Raw genomic sequence first — 6,794 nt, 5'->3', positions numbered from 1 at the left:
CACTCATATATACTGTATATGATATACTTTCTCTCTCTAGTTCTTTTTCTTACTCAGACACACACACACAAACACAGTAAAACTGCAGAACCTTGACCTCATAAAACAGCCTGTTCCCTCTTAATGACAGCCTTGGTCCTGTCAACACTGATCTACTGTCTAATTCAATCTACACACACACCTTCATCCAAGGCCAGCCGGAAACAGCCTTTGGCTTGAGTGGAGGGGTTGAGGGGAGTAAATTACACTTCATGTCCTTGGTGGATTGAGGAGGAAGAGGGGGGGTAGAAGGAGCCAGGATGAGGCAAAGAGGGTAAGGGGATCAAGTAGAGTCAGGTCTTTAGAGGTGAGAAGTGTAAATAATACTCAATGCCCTTCGTGGAGTAAGGACAGGAGAAGGAGCCAGGGTAGAGCAGGAAGCAGCAGTCATAAGCCAGTCATAATATTTGTTTCAAACATTTTTTATTTAACTAGGCATGTCAGTTAAGAACAAATATTTTTTATACAATGACGGCCTACTCCAGCCAAACACGGACGACTCTGGGCCAATTGTGCACTGCCCTATGGAACTACCAATCACAGCTGGATGTGAGCCAGGTACTATAGTGACACCACTTGCACTGAGATGTAGTGTCTTAGACCACTGCTCCACTCAGGAGCCCAATATAGCAACCCAGTGATCTTTGATTGATTGATTTTATTTACCAGTTAAAAAAACACAAGAATACGTACATTTTAAAAACATAAAATGGAAAACCCAAAGTCAGAGATGTATTTCCATTGTGGTCCCTAAAGTGCATGGACCTCTGACACACCACATGGCTGAACAATATTTCTCTGGATAGAGAGTACATGGTGGACTATACTAAACTCCATGTCTATAATCTCTGATTGGCCCTTTGTGTCAATACACACAAACCCTGGGTCGCTGTCATTCCAAGAGCAGACAAGTAAAACCAGAAGTAATAGGTGAGATGCAGCGGACTGGAATACAAGAGATGACGGCTGAGGAGCAACTCTCCTATCTATCACGTGTGGATTCTTCTATAGGACAATGAAAAACGGGCCATACCGGGACTTACCATCTCATCAGGGCCTCAGCCATCCTACAATTTAGAGGTTAAATCGTACCCCTGTGACACTGAGTTCATATAGGGTCCTTATAAAGAACATAGCCCAGAGTCTGTGTGTCTGTATTGCTTGTTAATGTCAAATAAATATACAGTAGAGCCCCACTGACACCCAGAAATGTATACTGTCCAGTCTATCTGGCCATGACCCATGCCTTGTCCTCTTGGACCCTCGGTTGAATTACCATTAATCAGACATTTATGGACACACACACACACCTAACATGAAAGCAGATGTGGGTTCGGCTGAGTCAATGGAAGCTATATGGATTACAAGTTAGAGATGGGCCGTAACGTGTTTCTCTTATATGTGATTTAATATGTTGAATAATATTAAAATGATATGCCAATATATCATCAATAACTGGGACTAGTCAGTATTAATACCAAATACAACTGCCTCCTTCTCCTCGCTACAGGTTCATGTTAATGACAGTGTTCCCCGCTTCACTAGTGGTGAATTAGCTTCATGTTGGGGACCTCTCCTCACCCCCATTATACTGACATGGAGACTTTAATTAGCAAGGACTCACATGAAACCAAAGACACACAGACACACAGTAGAGTGTGTTAATATTAATGTGAGTGAGTTTAATTGGGGTTGTTTGCACAGGGCTGGTCCTGTGTGTAACCTATAAAATGGCAGTCGTCTAGGTGCGACAGCAGCCAGGGAGAACGCCGACCTCCCGCCCCAGGGACGCCATTTTGTATTTGACCCCAGAGATGACAGCCACATCCCATAATTCATCTGGAGACATCACCTTCCTGACAGACAAACGGCCCCTGTGGGGAGTGTGTGTGTGCGTGCATTTGTGCAGGCGTGTGTTTGTGGGGGAGGAGGGCATGTGTGGTGTGTGTATTGGTGTGTGTGAAGGTCAGGTCTGACAGGATAATTAATGGACCAGCTCTTTTTTGTATTAATATTAAATCAAACCATTGAGCTAGTACAGTCCCTCAGGAACTGACCCTCTCTCCTCTGTAATTTCTAAAGCAGACGGGGTGCAGACTGCAGTCCGGTTACCTACCCTTCCCACAGCTGGTGGCCTGGTGCAGTCGCAATAACCTGTAGATTATGTACATTTCTTTGTCTATATTCTGTCTGTATATTTTGTCTATTGCTAGCAGCAGCACTTTACTAAGTCAAATTCTGGGTATGTGAAAATGGACTTGGCAAATGAAGGTGATTCTGATGTGTGCACCATAGAGATAGATAGAGGCACTGTAGAGCCCAAAAGCCTGTTTTAGCATGGGGAGTGTGTGTGTGTGTGTGTGTGTGTGTGTGGTTTCATGTGAGTCCTTGCTAAGGGCATTGCCATTGAGAGGGTAGCGAGTACAGCCCAGTACATCACTGGGGCATAGCTCCCTGCCACCCAGGACCTCTATACCAGGCGGTGTCTGAGGAAGGCCCTAAAAATTGTCAAAGACTCCAGCCACCCAAGTCATAGACTGTTCTCTCTGCTACCGCACAGCAAGCAGTACCGGAGTGCAAAGTCTGGGACCAAAAGGCTCTTGAACAACTTCTACCTCCAAGCCATAAGACTGCAGAACCAGTTAATCAAATGGCTACCAATCATCTAAACAGATCATCAAGATAGATGGATTATTTTAAATATGTTATTGGACAATAAACAGATATGGCTTATTAACCTATACGGTCCAAATAATGATGATCCAAGATTCTTTGAAAATATGTATAAGAATTTATCAACTCTACAAGAAAAAAACTACACTCTATTATTATGGTGGGAGATTTTAATACGGTCTTAAATACCTCTATGGACCGGAAAGGAAATCACACTACAAACTATCACCCTCAGGACCTTAAGGAAATCATGAATGTCATGGATATATTGGAATTCGTGGATATATGGAGACTTACATACCCTGACCTAGTGAGATGTACATGGCGGAGGCTTAATCAAGCTACTCGTCTTGACTACTTTCTTATGCCATTCTCTCTGGCACCAAAAGTTTAAAAAGTGTTGATAGGGGACAGAATGCAGTCGGATCATCACATAGTTGGCATATATATTACTCTTACAGAATTTCCACGTGGGCGTGGATATTGGAAATTTAATCAAAGCCTACTAGATGATAAATTGTTTAGGACTTTGATATACTCAGAGGACCATTATTAGCATGTTTTAACCACTCCTATATAAGTGGTAGATTATCAGACACGCAACAAGAAGGTCTGATATCATTATTACTGAAACAGGACCCAAGTGGTATATATAAAGATCCAGTCCATTAAAAAAATTGGAGACCTCTTACACTTCAGTGTTGTGATGCAAAAATCGTAGCAAAATGCTTGGCGCATAGAATTAAAAAAGTATTGTCAGATATTATTCATCCTAATCAGACAGGTTTTTTAAATGGCCGATACATTGGAGATAATATAGGACAAGTACTGAAAACAATAGAATACTATGAAATATCGGGGACACCAGGCCTGGTTTTCATAGCTGATTTTGAAAAGGCTTTTGATAAAGTACAACTGGAGTTTATATATAAATGCCTAGAATATTTCCAGTTTGGGGAATCGCTTATAAAATGGGTTAAAGTTATGTATAGTAACTCTAGGTGTACAATAGTAAATAATGGCTACATCGCAGAAAGTTTTAAACTATCTAGAGGAGTAAAACAAGGTTGTCCACTATCGGCATATCTATTTATTATTGCCATCGAAATGTTAGCTGTTAAAATTAGATCAAACAATAATATTAAGGGATTAGAAATCCGTGGCTTAAAAACTAAGGTGTCATTGTAGGCTGATGATTCATGTTTTCTTTTAAAACCACAATTAGAATCTCTTCACGGCCTCATAGGGGATCTAGATACTTTTGCTATCCTCTCTGGATTAAAACCAAATTATGATAAGATATTACGTATTGGATCACTAAAAAATGCAAATTTTACATTACCATGTAGTTTACTAATTAAATGGTCTGACGGAGATGTGGACATACTCGGTATACAAATCCCAAAAGAAAGAAATTATCTCACTCCAATACATTTTTATAGAAAGTTATTAAAAATAGATAAGATCTTGCTACCATGGAAAGGGAAATACCTGTCTATTTGTGGAAAAATCCCCCTGATTAACTCTTTAGTCATATCACAGTTTACCTATTTGCTTATGGTTTTGTCTACACCTAGTGACCTGCTTTTGAAATTATATGAACAAAAAATATTCCATTTTATTTGGAAAGGCAAGCCAGACAAAATTAAAAGGGCCTATTTATATAACGAATATGAATCCGGAGGGCAGAAATGATTAAATATTAAAGCATTAGTCCTCTCACTAAAGGCATCAGTCATACAAAAGTTATACTTAAATCCAAACTGGTTCTCTAGTAAATTGGTGGGAATGTCTCATCCTATGTTCAAGAATGGCCTTTTTCCCTTTATTCAGACTACACCTGCTCACTTTCGGGTTGTTTGAAAAGGAAATAATCTCCAAAATATAGTTATTTTTTAAACAAGCCTTAGAAAGTTGGTTGCAATTTAAGTTTAATCCACCTGAAAGGACAGAACATATAATACAACAAATATTGTGGTTAAACTCAAATATACTAATTGATTAATAAAAAAGGTATTTTTCGAAGAAATTTTGAAAAAATGTATAATTTTTGTGAATGATATCATAAATAGGACTGGTGGAGTTATGTCACACATGCAGCTAACACAGACATATGGAAATGTCTGCTCTACCCAAAATTACAACCAACTAATTGCAGCATTACCACAAAAATGGAAGAGGCAAGTAGAAGGGGAGAAAAGTAAGGAACTTGTATGTCGGCCCTGTAGTAAAGAACATAAATGGTTAAAGAAAAGTGTGATAAATAAAAACATATACCAATTTCATTGAAGGACCAAAAAACTGACAGCTGTGCCATATAAATTGCCAAATAGTTGGGAAGAGATTTTTGATGTACCCATTCCATGGCACATGGTTTATGAGTTGATACGCAAAACAATGCCGGATTCAAAACTTAAAAATGTTCAATTTAAATTACTATACAAACTTCTTGCAACCAATAGAATGTTATATATATGGGGGATACAATCTTCCCAGCTCTGCAGATTTTGCTGAGAGGAGTCATTAGATCATTTATTTTGGTATTGTCCATATGTATCTTGTTTTTGGTCACAGGTCCAGGAATGGCTGAAGAATTGAAACATTTGCTTAGAACTAACGCTGCAGATAGCAATACTGGGTGATTTGAAAAGCCATGTTCAATCAATCAATAATATAATAATTATTTTAGCAAAAATGTTTATTTTTAATTTACAATCTGTAGAAGCTATGAGAATAGAAAGGTTCAGCACTTTTGTGAAACAACACAGCCCAGTTGAAAAATATATGGCAAATAGAAATCCAAAATGGATGGTGTTGAGAGATAGATGGGAGGGGTTGAATGGAGCTGAAGGGTGGGACTAATAACAAGATAACCAATGTAAAACATACGGCGTCTGTAAAATGTATATATGTTCAGAAATTTTGTGAAATAGCACAGTTACAAATAGAAATCAAACTGGATGGACATCAGAAATAGAGGAAGGACTAAAAACAAACAAAATATAACTATTGTAAAATAGATTGTGTCTGTAAAATGTGTATAAGATGTATAAACTGAAGGTAGAAGCCTAAGTGTTCTTGTTTATTAGTTTACTCCAATTGGGGGAAGGGTGGTAGGGTTTGCGGGGAATAATAAAGGTATATTCTAAAAAAAAGTATGTATATCTATATAGGTATATGTATGTATACATGTGTATAAGTATGCATATGTGTATGTATATAGATATATATATTTACCCCAAAAAATATATGGGGGATTGGAAATGATGCAGACAATTGATGGATGCATCAATCTTTCCGCAATTTTAAGCTGATCCACCTCTTTAAAAAAATGTTTTTTAAATAAAAAATAAAATGGCTACCCTGACAATTTGCATTGACCACCTTTTTATTTGTGCTGACTCTATGCACACTCACTGGACTATACCCACACACTCACACATACTACACTGACACTCAAACACACACAAGACTACACGTGCTCACGTACACAAATCATACACACACACATGCATATTGATTCCATACACACAAACATACTTTCACACTCTTCACATATGCTACTGCTACTCTGTTTAGTATCTATCCTGATTGCCTTGTCACTTTCACCCCTACCTACATGTACATATTACCTCAATTACCTCAACTACCTCATACCCCTGCACATTGACTCAGTACTGGTACTCCTTGTATATTGTCTCATTATTGTTATTTGATTGTGTTACTATTTCCTTTTTTGATCATTTTTCTTACTATTAAGCATTTCATGGTAAAGTCTACACCTGTTGTCTTCAGCGCATGTGACAAATAAAAATGTATTTGATTTGATTACTTTCACCATTTTGAAGTAGTCAACTGCGTGGGGCTTCTTATAGGTTAAGGAATGATTACACATAATTACAACCAGGTCATCAGGAAGGATCAGCCAATGAATTGTACTCTTGAGCAAACATTCCATAACTGCAGGTGGCAGTAAATCAACAACCTTGGCTTTATGCCTGTTCAAACAACTTTCAGATTGTTAACCAACTCATATAAGCTGTAATAGAAGAAAATGGACTACTTCAAAATGGAAATGGCTT

This window comes from Salvelinus alpinus, chromosome 10 (genome assembly GCF_045679555.1).
Source record: "Salvelinus alpinus chromosome 10, SLU_Salpinus.1, whole genome shotgun sequence".
NCBI lineage: Eukaryota > Metazoa > Chordata > Actinopteri > Salmoniformes > Salmonidae > Salvelinus > Salvelinus alpinus.
The sequence above is the reverse complement of the archived record's forward strand: the minus strand, read 5'-3'. Positions refer to the sequence as shown.